The sequence below is a fragment of the Acinonyx jubatus genome, chromosome B2 (assembly GCF_027475565.1).
Source record: "Acinonyx jubatus isolate Ajub_Pintada_27869175 chromosome B2, VMU_Ajub_asm_v1.0, whole genome shotgun sequence".
NCBI lineage: Eukaryota > Metazoa > Chordata > Mammalia > Carnivora > Felidae > Acinonyx > Acinonyx jubatus.
This window is the reverse complement of record NC_069385.1, coordinates 87985682-88000295: the sequence shown is the minus strand read 5'-3', so window position 1 is coordinate 88000295 and position 14614 is coordinate 87985682. Positions and strand designations below refer to the sequence as shown.

General features: G+C 36.3%; 1 long non-coding RNA gene and 1 pseudogene across 1 annotated transcript in view; one reads left to right on the top strand and one right to left on the bottom strand.

Annotated features, from left to right (window-relative positions):
- The window catches only part of LOC128315607 (uncharacterized), a 117182-nt gene that overhangs the window by 70674 nt on the left and 31894 nt on the right, over positions 1-14614 (bottom strand). The window lies entirely within an intron of this gene.
- Positions 12647-12747, top strand: LOC113599031 (uncharacterized; annotated as a pseudogene).

Below are 14614 nucleotides of genomic sequence, written 5' to 3'. Positions count from 1 at the left end.
AGGGAGAGAGAGAAAGAGAAAGAGAGAGAGAGAAAAACAGGGCTCACCTGAAGGGGGGGGGCTCATCAGAAGCGGGGCTTGAACTCACAAACCATGAGATCATGACCTGAGCCAAAGTGAAGTGCTTAAAGACTGAGCCACACAGGCACCTTGAAAATTTTTTATTTTCTTCCTACTATTTCTATCTTTTCCTGTAGATTCCTTAAGATATTAGCCATAGCTATTTTAATTTATTTTTAGGTTTATTTATTTATTTTGAGAGAGGGAGAGAGAGAATCCCAAGCAGTCTCCATGCTCAGCGCAGAGACCAACATAGAGCTTGATCTCACAAACCATGAGAGCATGACCTGAGCCAAGATCAAGAGTCAGATGCTTAACCCACTGAGCCACCCAGGCACTCAACCATAGTTATGTTAAAATCAGTGTCAGCTAATTTCATCATCTAAATGATCTCTTCTGGGGTCACCTGGGTGGCTTAGTCATTTAAGCACCTGACTTCGGCTCAGGTCATGATCTCACAGTCTGTGGGTTCGAGCCCCGCATCAGGCTCTGTGCTGACAGCTCAGAGCCTGGAGCCTGCTTCAGATTCTGTGTCTCCCTCTCTTTCTGCCCCTCCCCTGCTCACACTCTGTCTCTGTCTCTCAAAAACAAATAAATGTAAAAAAAAAAACCCAAAAACTAAAAAATAAATGATCTGTTCTGTCTCTATTAATTGTATTTTTCTCTTGACTATGAATTATTCTGTTTCTTCATATGCATAGATTTATTCTATTGTATACTAAACATTGCAAATAATACACTGTAGAACTTTTTAGCCACTGCTATCTTGACTGGCTTTTTAAGCCACTGCTTTTTAAGTCACAGCTACCTCCTGCGCCATTGAATGCAACTGCATATAGTACAACTTACTACAGTATGTTTGTTTGGCTTTGTTTAAAGAAGCTATTCCATTCTTTTGATCTATTCTTCTCCCACTTGGATTCCAGTACAAAACTCTGTTATTTTCCTTTGAAGAGTATTGAGTTTTGTTCCAACAAACAATTAAATTAGTGGAGGATCATTTTGAGGGTGTGGAGGTGTGGTTTCAGGCTTTGTGAAAGCAGGTGCATTTCACTTTGCCCTTACACTTGAGACATGGTTCTTACTCTTAAGCTATGACCCTCCAGGTTCCATGGACAGTCTGAGGTCTTTTCCAAACACCATTAAATCAGTAGGAATCAAACTGCAAACTCTATCTTCCCAGCATCCAGATAGCTGCTAAAAATCTCTATGCAGCTTTTCTCTGGAGCAGGTAGGGAAAGATAGGGCCAAGTGGTGGTAGGGCCTGAGATGGGTAATCTTGTTCCACACACATGCAGTCCAAGAATCAGCCAAGGATTTGATTTCATACACATATTTTAGGGTTCCCTCTTGTGTCTCCTTTATGGGATTTCCTCTAATTTTTAATAAAAATTCTTCTTTGTGTAATAATTTCAGTCGGTTAAGCATCCGACTTTGGCTCAGGTCATGATCCCATGGTTCATGAGTTTGAGCCCTGTGATGGGCTCTGTGCTGACAGCTCAGAGCCTGGATCCTGCTTCAGATTCTGTGTCTCCCCCTCTCTCTACCCCTCCCCTGCTCATGCACTGTCTCTCTCTGTCTCTCCATCGACAGAGATAAGTGTTATAAATAAATAAGCGTTAAAAAAATTAAAAATAATTTCCGGAGAGGTAAGCAGATAAAATGCTTTGACCTGCTCATCTGCAAATGTCTTTCTTATCCCTCCAACGAACAACAGCTTTCCAGGGAATATAGTCTTCCTACCGTAACTGTGTTGACATTTCTTCCTCATCTTCTGGTATTTAGTTTTGCAGAAGTAGGACAACTGATTTTTGACTTTTATAAGGTTTTCTGATGGATATTTAGTTTTTAAAATTTTTTTAATGTTTATTTTTGAGAGAGAGAGAGAGAGAGACAGAGCAGCGGGTTAGGGGCAGAGAGAGAGGGAGACACAGAATCCAAAGTAGGCTCCAAGTGGCGAGGTGTCAGCACAGAACCCAATGCAGGGCTCAAACTCACGAATCATGAGATCATGACCTGAGCCAAAGTCCAAGGCTCAACCAACTGAGCCACCCAGGTATCCCTCTGATTGGATATTTAAGGAGTTCCCCTTTATTTTTGAAATTTAATTTACAGTAGAATATATTAATTTTTATTAATTTTGCTTGGTATTTTATGGACCTATTTATTATAAAGATAAGTTTTTTTTACACTTTCAGAAATAATAAGTGTGTATTTGTTTTTAAATTTTCTTTTGAAGTTAGTTTTTTATTTTTTCATTTGTGGCAGTGTTTCCCAAAATTCCCATATCGTTAAAATCACTTAGTGTTCTTATTTTGAAAAATAGATATACCAAAGTACAAATCCCAAGCATCTTTGAGGAGGGGGCACAGGAAGCAGAAATTTTACAGAAATGTTCAGAAAGCTGTTACATTCAAGCACATTTGGGAAACATTTTTAAACATTTCTTTTTTTAATGTTTATTCATTTTTTAATAATAACTTCAGGATTAGAATTTAGTGATTCATCACCTACACATACCACCCAGTGCTTATCCCAACAAAGTGTCCTCCTTAATGCTCCTTGCCCATTTAGCCCATCCCCCCCACCCAACACCCAGCCAGCAACCCTCAGTTTTCTGTATTTAAGAATCTTTTATGATTTTTCTCCCTCTCTGTTTTCATATTACTTTTGCTTTGCCAAATATGATTTTCTAAATCTATTGTCCATGCTGTTTATATCCTATTCATTTACTTTCTTCCCCCTGTGTTATCTGATAGAAAAACAACTCAAGAAACTGGATCCTGCCCCAGTTTTCTGTGGTATCTAATGTAGTCCAATGACTCAATTGTTTTTTTCAAATTCAGTAATCATGAGTTACCAGAAATAAAGCTTTCCTAGTTTCCAATTCTATTTACATAAATGCAAAATCACCTTGAATCTTGTTGAGTGGACACATTTTATTTTTCTTAATTATCATTTTTTCTTGAATAAGTCAGTTCCATAGGGACCATTTTGTCTGATTTGTCTTTTCCCTTTGAACTACTAAATCATCCCATGTACACATTGATTTTGTTATATTTACAAATCCAGAGAGATGGACTTCTCCACTTTTAGAGAGGATATATTTGTGACTTTATGCAAACCAAAGAGGAAAAGAGAAACATTGACACTTTCTATAATTTGCCTGTGTACTATGGTGATTATTCAATGAAAAAACTAGCAAGTACACTTAACACTGACTTGTAATGGCTCTTCCTTTGAGGAGAAGGGCTGAATCCCCAGATAGCTTAGAGATAGCCTACAAATATTGTCAAGAAAATATCCTTTATTGGGGATGGAAGGAAACAGAAGGACCAAAACGTCTCAATTTACACCTTCTGATTCATTTTAATTTTTGAAACATATGAAAGTACTGTTCATTCAAAAAATGAATGAAGCTAAGGTAAAATCATATGCAAAATTTAAAGATAGAAGGTAGAAGGTAGAAGCAGTGAGGGCAGCCTCACCAAACGTGTTTTTTTTTAAATAATGAAAATTATCTTCTTTAGCAATGGAACTGAGTGATCACTCAAGTCTAGTTTGTTTAGGATTTTTAACCACAAATCAGCTTTTAAATAAGAGTCTCTGAAAATTTCTTTGGAATCTTCTCTAATATGTTAGTGCTTTATTAAAGTAACTATGCCCATTCATACTTGCACTGGTCTATTAGGAAGCCATTTAGGTTTCAGAAAAGCAACAAGGTTCGGCAAAAGATAATCAGAGATCTTGATCAATACACTTAGAACAAGTATACCAATTTCTAGTCCCATGTTTCCTAAAGAAAGACCTTTAATATATATATATTTTATTATCACCCGTGCCAAGTTTCACACATCATGATGGAATTTTCAAGTAGTCATATATATTCTTAAAAAACAACCTTCCCCAGATGGTAGAGTGAAATACTGCTACATAAAGTCCCATCTTGCTTCTAAATTGTATAAATTAAAGGAATATTGATCTTAAAATACTAGTACAGTAAATAATTGGAGCTTTAGCTTGCACTACCACAGGCATTGTTAGAAGTTTTGTCTTCATAATGCTTCTCCCAAGCAAGCATTTAAATAGTCAAGCCATTAGCTCTTTATAAAGATCAACTTTGTCAACTTATTGACAGATTTCCTCAAGCACACATCTCTTTCTTAAGTCTGATTACTTGCTGTGGCATAGTGATGACAAAATGCACCATATTATCTGAACACTCATTTAAAGTAGCTATAAACACCTGCCTACAAGATGAATTCAGGTGCAAAGTGGGAGCAATCTTCTTACCATCTCTTAGCACACTAGTATGGAGTCAAAAACTGAGTGTTCATTGGAGAAACGGCAGGGCATGAATTCACTGATATTAACTGCCCTGATACCAACACCACCAACATTTTTCCTCTTTGACAAATTGAAAACAGTCTTCATTTTATAGCAGACTGCTTAAGAAGATGATATTTTAAGCAAAAAAAAGTTGCAACATGGGCATTAGAGTTCTGCAGGAGAAAAAGTGATAGCTACTCTTATGAAAATGTTTACAGATTTAAGTTGAAATCACTTATTAGTGAAAATAATAGGAATATATTGACGAATATAAGGTGTGAGCATTATTTCACATTAACTGGCATGAAGAAAAAAATAGTTCTTTTGGTGATGGAAGCTTTCTTGAACCTTCTTTTTAATTTTGTTTTTTGTTTGTTTGTTTGTTTGTTTGTTTGTTTAGAAAAAGCATTGGACTGGAAATGAGACCAAACAAGTTGCCCTGCAGGGTGTCTGGCACATAGCAAGTCAGTAAATGTTCATTTAATCAAAATCAGAATTGAGTTCCGAATCTATCACTTACCACTTTGTGATCTTGGATATTCTGCTTCTCTATCAACAGCTTTCTCATCTAATATAACAGTATATTCCTACAGAATAATATGTTACAGCATACATAAACATTTGAATTGTTTGAATTACTATCTGCTTCACTTAAAAATTACTGTCTTCTTTTGAGATATCAGAACCATGCTGGAACAAGCCCAATATTCAACTATTTGCTTTAATTTACATGCTTGTGTGGACAAAACATTAACATAATTGATAGGAATCCACCATTTGGCATTATGTAGATGGACTAAAAACAAGCTGAATTCTGCAATTTTCTATTTATTCCAGTGATCTCAAGCTCTAGCAACAAAGCATTTCCACATGTCAATTCAGCCTGCCTTGTACTTGAGCAGAATATTAGAAGTAGAATGGGGGCTTATTTTTCTACTAGGATATAGCTCTCCCTGTGGTGGGTTCTCTGCATCCCATACACACAAAGTTGAGCCTCTCTTCTTTATCCAGTGCTCCCTCATTGTTTGCCTTGTTTTTCTGAGTATTTTCCAGATCCCATCCACTGTTGCAATCAGTACCTACCCTGAGCCCTAGTTTTCTTGATTGGTGTTCTGATGTCCTGCCTAGTTCTTACTAGTATCCTCCTAGCAAAATTCAGACTCAATTCTCTCTACTCACCTCCCCCTACTCTATATCCAGTCTTGCAAAGGCACTGGCTGGAGACTTTATTTAGCCTGAACCAACCTTCTGAGACATATATCATCATCACCTGCCTATTAATTGATCCAATAATTCTTCCAAACTCACTTTCAGCTGTTGGTCTTGGGTCCTATCTCACTGTAAAATTGAAACAATTAGAAAAGCACTTCCAGATCCCAACCTGCATCTATAACCTATATGCTCTGCCTTCTTTCTTATTACTAGAGATGAACTATGCCTATATCCATCTAAAACCAAGCCATCCACATGAATACTGGATTCCATCTCTTCTTTACTACTCAAGGACATCTCTCTAGCAATTCTCTTCTGTCTCTATTACATTAAGACATCTTATCTGCTAGTATATTAATATATAAATGCCTGGTTATTTCTCCTATATCTAAAAAAAAAAAGTTTCTTTTACTGCTGCCAGGAAGCACTATATTGCTATGCCTTCCTAGAGCAAATTTCCTTAAAAGTATTGTCTACACTGTCTCCATTTGCCTTCTTCCCATTCTTTCTTAAACTATTAAATGTATCTTTGATGCTCATCTTCACCAAAACTATTCTTGTCTACATCACATATAACATCCACACTGCCAATTATTTCTCAGTCCTCATCCTCCTTTGCCTATGGATGGCATTTTGTAGGGGTGAGCTCTCTCCTCCTTGATACACTTGGCAACTCTACTCTTTCAGTGTAAGAGTCATCCTTCATCTGGGCTGAGAAAAATCCAGGAAATCCCTTGACAATCCTTCAAAATATATCCAGGATCTGAAAACACCTACTGCCACCATTGCTAATACCCAGCTGGAGCCATCATCATCTTCTAACTGGTCTTCCTGTTTCCAACCTTGCCACATTACAACCTCTTTTCAATCTATCAGCTAAAGCAATCTCTTTAAAATGCAAGTCATTTACATTTACAGGTCTCTCGTTCAAAATCTTCCAATGGCTTCCAGGCTCATTCAAATAAAACCAAAGTATCTAAAATCACTTACAAGGACCTACATGATATGATCGCCAATCCACTCCCCTCATTTGTTCTGCTTGAGGACACAGGCCTTGTTGTTTTCTCAAACATATGGCCAGAAGAACCCCTCTGCCTTTAAGGTACTGTCCCCCTCTTACTGCTCGTTTATGCCTCCAAGTTTTCTGTGGGTGTATCTGCTTGGAGGAACCTAAAGATGTAGAGAACCCCAGCTGCAAGGGAGTATCAAAGTGTAATTCGTACCAGACTATTTCTGTAATATAAGAAGGCCATATAGAAGAGGGAGGAAATGCTGCTGAGTAGGCCAATCTAGTTTAAATGTCACAGCAATGAATAACTAGAATTTAGTGGGGAGAAAAGGTACTGGAAATCATAATTGACTTTGCATCAATGAACGAAAACAAAGAGGCTGTCTTTGTATATGAAATCAACAAAATAGCATACTTAACCTTGAAAACAATAGCATTAATTATACATGATAATTTGAATAATATAACAGACATATCTTATGTAAACTATACAGCAGAATGCCAGATTTAATAGGTCCTCCATGAATACATACATGGTCTCATTGTCACCATTTACAGAAGTGATATATAAAATTTCCATTTCAAAATCTGACAGAATTTTAAGAACCTTCTCCAGGGCAATTTTTAAATAAATGTGCTTACTTCTGGTATGAAACAGAGAGATTCATAATGACTGGCTCAATACCACAGGCACAACAGTAGATAAATTCCAAGAACTTGGTATCTCTATTTATAAGAACAGTTTTATTCTGCTTTAAGTAAGACACTGTGGTTATTTGAAATAAAACACCAGAAGAGCATATAAATGAAAGTGGGCAACACATATGAGTCGCTTCCTCATGGCAAGTTTTATAGTTCAACAATTCTGAAATCCAACAGTAACATCGAAGTACTGACTTGGTATTACTTTCTGCTATTGCTGCATTTCTTCCACACCACCACTCCAGGCCTTTCAGATTCTATTCAATCACTAATGAAACTGCCAACCCAGCTCAAAAATGCTTAACCATTGGATTATTTCCAGGATTTTTGTGGCACTTTTCTTGGAAATAGGTTTGCTACTGTATTCAATTTCTCCTACACATTCCAGACCATCATCATTCACAATGCTCTACTTCAGATTTCAAATATCCTTTTTCCTGGGACTGTCCACTGTTTCCTGTGGGATAGGATGGCAGCTCTTTTGCTGTACTTTCTTACTAAATGCTATAAGTTTACTAAATGTTGTAGGTTTTATAGCTTCCTAAACATAGTTAATCGAATGAGTACATATTGGTATTGAGAATGGGGTAATGAAGAAGATTGCTTTGATGGCTTCACTGAAGAAGATAGCATGCAAATAGCACGAATTCTTCATCTCAAGATTGGCTTCAGTCTAACTTCTAATGCTCCAAGGAGCTTTCGCTACATTTTTACCTTGTGATAGTAGTGGCTGCTTGTTTTTTTTTTTTATTTTTTAAATATGAAATTTATTGTCAAATTGGTTTCCATACAACACCCAGTGCTCATCCCAAAAGATGCCCTCTTCAATGCCCATCACCTCCCCTCCCCTCCCTCCCACCCCCCATCAACCCTCAGTTTGTTCTCAGTTTTTAAGAGTCTCTTATAGTTTGGCTCTCTCCCTAACTTTTTTTTTCCTTCCCCTCCCCCATGGTCTTCTGTTAAGTTTCTCAGGATCCCCATAAGAGTGAAAACATATGGTATCTGTCTTTCTCTGTGTGACTTATTTCATTTAGCATAACACTCTCCAGTTCCATCCACATTGCTACAAAAAGCCATATTTCATTCTTTCTCATTAAGTGGCTGCTTGTTGTTAAAGAAAGTGACAAATATTATGCTTTTACTAAATAAGGAGAATATTTTTTATAAGAGATGCAAATAGTAATAATTTTTGTCATAAATTATGAATATATAAAACATAACACTGCACCTTAATGTCTTAGCGCTAATTAGCAGTACAGCATCTAGGAGATGGAGGAACCCCAGTCGGGACATCAGTCTTTGCCTGAATGTAACTTACAATTTATTGTGGGAGACAAACTGTAATCAAATAATAACATAAATGAATACAAGGTACTTCAAAGTAACATGCTTATAATTGGGGGCTTTCACTGAGTAAGATTAGTGAGGGAAATTTCAAGTAAAATTTGATCTTGGATACAAAAAAACAGTTGGAATTAATCAGGTATAAAGGGAAGGTAAGAGCAGTATAGGCAGAAGATAAAGCAAATGAAAATCTGTTGGTGTGGGAAAACCATAGCAATTACTAGACACCGAGAAAAGGCCAGTGTGCATGTAGAGAAAGGGGGCACAGGTGAAGGGGCCAGACTATGCAATGGCTTATTAAAGAGATTGGTTTTTATCCTAAGAAAAACTGGGAGATTGTTTGAAGATTTGTATGTAGTTGGGTGACAGTTGCATTAAAAAACAAACATGATGGCTGTAGCAAGGGGAAATAAAGTTCAGAAAGGCACGGAGAAAAAGTCAAACATAAACACTGCTGTTAATACTGAAATTTAAATAGAGAGAAGATGTGGACAAAATAAGACATTTAATACTTTCTAAACTATGCTTCATGAAATGCAAATACAAAATGTCTTCAGGTTAAGGGGTCCAATAACTTTGGGAAATGTTGATTATTCCCTCTCTTGGAGATCTGCAGAAAATGTAACTTATTAAAGGCTAATGCTGTGAAATAATACAGCTAGAAAACAAAGCTTATTTAACTTTGTGAAACCCATAATAGCTTAACTGTATCTAATCTTAAAACTTACTGCACACAAACTACCGATATAGACTATCTCCTTAAAAGGCACAGAACTAGATTTTAGTAGATGGCCCTAAATTTTCACATTGCTATTATAGAGAAATATTTTCCCCTTAACTTTTAAAGAATACTAGAGAAGAGCAAGAATTTAAATTATTAGACTATTGCAACTACAGAAACATGAAATAATTCTGGAAGTATTAAAAAATAGTGAACAGGTTTACACTTATGGAGATATTGTGGGGGAAAAAGTAATTTAAAATATACACATTTTAAAATGATAAAAATTATTAGATACCTCTCAAAAAATATTAAATGGAAGTTTGAGCAGTAGTGAGGCTCCAAGCTGTCCTTGATGATCCATGCCTCCTACTATTTATACCCTTGTTTAGTACTCTCCCATGCTGAATCATGGTACTGTTGACCAATTAAATGTAGTGAGAGTGACTGAATTTCAAGGATAGGTTATAAAAAAAAAGACTATAAGTCCCACTTTGGGTGTTTGGGTTCTTGGATTGCTCATTCTGTGTGAAGTCAGCCACTATGCCATCAGGATGTTCAAACTACCCATTGAAGAGACCCCAGTGGAAGGAGCTGAGGTCTCTGAGACCAATAGCCACCATTAAATCACCAGCCAGCTTACAGTTGGAGTGAGCCACCTTACAGCAGATCCTCCAGCCTAAGTCATGCTTGGAGATGACCATAGCTGTTGGAGAGACCCTAAGGGAGAACTGCCTGGTTGAGTCCTTAGTAAATCCCTGGCTTAAGACACAATGAAAGATAATACAAGATTGTGATTTTAAACCACTAAATTTGGGGGCATTTGAAAAAAGCTATAGGCAACTAACATATAGAGTTCTTTTAGAAAATGTGCTGAATGATACTTTGTCAAGCACTGTACATTGCCAATTTAGCATTAAAGTTTGTAAAGGCATTTTATTTGCCTTCCAAATTAGGTTATACTATGCTCTTCAGAAAGACACTCCAAGGATATCACCTGCTAATCTGCAGGGAGAAAAAAATTAAGATTTTGTGATATGACATCCCAGATACTAATGTATAACCCTTCTTTAGTGAAGGCAAATTGTCACAGAAGTAGGTCTTTAAGACTATCAAATCTTGAATAGGCCAAGCCTTCTCTGGTGATGAATATGACATAAAGGCTTTGAAAACTGTGTTAGCCACCGTGAATAAAGTGAAAAATTTCACAAGGTGAAGAGAATGAATCTCACACTTTGCAAGGTCTTTCCCTTAATAGCATCCACCAAATTCTTTCCACTCCTATTTTCTATATAGACTACTCAATTAGGGATAATAGGGGCCTGAGAAAGAATATAATTCATTTCCACAATCCTAACACTTCACTTTATCTCAACCTCGTTCCTCACTGTTCACCTTATGTTTCTAACAGAGAAAAAAGGATCTTGGATTTTTTTTCTTTCTCTTTCTTCCCCACTCCCAACCATTTGAGTAGGTCTTATTTGAGTAAGAGCATTGCTCCAAATCAGAGACACTTGGAGGAAAATGTGAAAGAGCTACGGAAATTCTATAAGTAAAATGAACCATTGGATAAGTAAGATTTGACTACTTAACTTTTCGATATATTCAGTTTTACTTACTTTAAAAATAGCCCAGAAACAGACCCACACAGATATAGTCAAATGATCTTTGACAGAAAAGTAAAGGCAACTCAATGGAGAAGGGAGAGTCTTTTCAACAAATGATGCTGGAATAACTAGACACCATATTGAAAAAAAGAACAGTTTAAACACAGTCTTTATACCTTTCACAAGAATTATATCAAAAGGGATTATAGACCTAAACGTAAAGTGCAAAATCCTAAAACATCTAGAAGAAAACATAGGAGAAATTCTAGGTGTTCTTAGGCTTGGCAAGATACTTTTAGATGCATATCTAAAAGCATATCCATGAAAGAAAATTGTTGCCTTTCATTAAAATTAAAAACGTCTGCTCTGAGAAAGACACTACTAAGAGAATGAAGACAAGCCCTAGACCGGGTGATAATGTAGGCAAAATATGTATCTGATAAAAGACTTGTATTCAAAACATACGAAGACTCAACACTTAACAACAAGAAAACAGGAAACCCAATCAGAAAATGGGCAAGAGATCTGGACACCTCACTATGGAGAATATACAGATAACAAATAAGCACATGCAAATACACTTAATATCACTTGTTATTTGAGAATTGCAAATTATACAACAACGACTATATCACGACATACTTATTAGAATGGCTAATCCAAAAACCTGACAGTAACAAATACACAGTTACATATTTATTCTTATTTTTTTCTTTTCAAATTTTATTTAAATTCTAATTATTTAAAATGCAGTGTAATATTGGTTTGAGGAGCAGAATTCACTGATTCATTACTTACATACAACACCCAAAGCTCAATGCCCTCCTTAATACCCATCACCCATCTGGCCCATTCCCCACCCACTTCCCTCCATCAACCCTCAGTTTGTTCTCTACTGTTAAGAGTCTCTTATGGTTTGTTTCCTTCTCCTTTTCTCCCCTCCCATAAGTTCATCTGTTTTATTTCTTAAATTACACATGAATGAAATCATATGGTATTTGCTTTGTTCAAAGAAGTGAAACATTTAGAAGGAGCTGAATTGGAAGCTTGGTCATAAAGTCCATTTTTCTCTAAAACTAAAAAAATTCTTTGTATCTAAGGAACAAAAGCAGATATGGAATGTACTTGGTTATAGTGCTGGGTAGAACACACACACACACACACACACACACACACACACACACACACACTTTCTGTTTATCTGATGTGGAAAGTAGAGATTGGGCAATATATTTTGAAGCAAAAGTAGCAAATAGATACTGCTGAACCACAAAAAAACAAACATTCTCAGATCTTCTAATGCCAAAACTGTCAGAAGGCTACAGGGCTAACCCTTCAGAACATAAGATGTGACAATAAAAATTATGTGGTTGTGTGAAATGGTCAAATTAGCATAAAATCATTTATGGTTCTCCTCTTCCTTCCCTTCTAAGGCATCATCTTCACTCAGGTTTCCCTGGGTCCTTTATTTCCCAAATTAGGACTAATGGATGAAGAAAATTGGAATGTCAGTAGGCCACTTTAGATTTTAAAAAGACATGGAAAACTAGATGATAAAATTAAGAATTTCTATTCATCAAAAAATACTAATAAGAATACAAAGGCAGCACATGGAGTGGAAAAGATATTCATTATAGTATATCTTAAAAATTCTATCCTCATGCTCATTTTGGTCACACACTAAAATTGGAACAATACAGAGAAGATTAGCATGACCCCTGTGCAAGGATGACACACAAATTCATAAAGCATTCCATATTTTTGAAAGTTTCTAAGGGAGTAAATCTTAAAAGTTCTCATCACAAGAAAAAATTAAATTCTGTAACTATGCGTGGTGATGAATGTTTAAAAAAAACTATCATTAATATATAAAAACCTTTATAGATCAATAGGAAAAGAACACACAAATCCAGTACAAAATAGGCAAAAATTGCTGAACAAATACTTTACAAAAGAGGATATCCAAAAAAACCAATGAAGATATGAGTTCAACTTCATCAATCATCACAGAAAGGTAAGTTAAAACCACAAAGAGATCTCACTACACACCTATCATAATCAAGAAAAGGAAAACAGGGGCACCTGGGTGGCTCAGTTGGTTAAGTGCCTCACTTCAGCTCAGGTCAAGATCTCACAGTGGGCAGGTTCAAGCCCCACATCAGGCTCTGCGCTGAGAGCTCAGAGACGAGCCTGCTTCGGTTTCTGTGTCTCCCTCTCTCTCTACCCCTCCCCTGCTTGTGCTCTGTGTCTCTCTCTCTCTCTAAACAATAAGTAAACATTAAAAAAAAGAAAAGGAAAACAATGGGAAATAGGTGTTAGTGAGGATGTAGAGCAATCAGAATGCTTATATACTACTGTTAGAAGATTAGTACAACCACTTTGTAAAACTGGCAGTATCTGTTAAAGCTGCCTATGCTGAGAGCAAGGAGTTAAAACAACTGAGTTTTCATGCAATCACTACACCAAGAAAACATCCTTGAGAGAAGGGCTCCTGGGTCATCCAGTCTAATCTTCTTCATAAATGGACTTATAGATAAATAGACTAATGATATTTGCTAGGAAGAAGTGACCTTATCTCTGAAATGCCCTTGTCAGGAAGTCCTGGTTAAGGATTACCTATAGAAAAAGAACCCAGGGCATCTAAGAAATGACCCTCTGGAGAATTTCACCTAAGCTACACAGCTCTCTGGCTTCACAATTTAAATGCTTCTGCTGTGTGAAGTGACTTTGCAGATGTAACAAAGAGATCTTATCTATTATTTTGAGCCACATGTTGGACAAACAAAGACAGGTCCTGAGAAACTACCCTTGTTGTCCTAAACTTCTCTCTGCTCTCTCTGAAATTGTCAATTGCCTTCAAATTGAAATTATTTAATAAAGTTTGCTAAGGGATAAGATCTCTGTAATTCATGTGGGTCTGATTTGATAATTCCATCCTGTGTATTAGTTTATACGATTAGACCAAATAATCCCACTCATGGGTGAATGTCAAACAGAAATCATTCCTGTGTTCAGCTAAGAATAAGAACTGTTATATTCATTACAGCACTATTTTTAATGGCTACAAACTGGAAAATATCTAAATGCTCATAAAGAAGAATTGACAAATTGTGGTATTTTCACACAATGGAATTCTATTCAGCAATTTATCACTTCAACTACATGAATTAGTTTGGATGCAACTCAGAAACATAATGTTGCTTGAATTAATCCATACTAAAGGGTATGGTATGTTTCTAAAAGAACAAAAACAGGCAAAATTAATCTAAACTTTAAAAAGTCATGTAATATTATTGTTGGGGGCAGGTAATACCAAAGGAGAGCAAGAGGGGACTTCTGTTTCTTGATCTAGGTGTTGGTAAGTTAAGTTTGTAACAACTTATTGAGCTATACCCTTATGATATGTGAACTAGAGAATACAGGACTCACTGGTGGGAGGAATGCCCATAAATGGGTCTTTGAGAGATAAGATGGATAAGAAAAGTTTTTAGGAAGTTTCACTGGATATTGATCATAGATTTGTGCCATTGCTCCCTCTTCAAGAAACTTCTGAAGAGATTTATACAACTTTCGATAGTTTTTAAAGCCAAATTATTTTTCTATTCAGTATGACAAAATGTGGAGATGAGT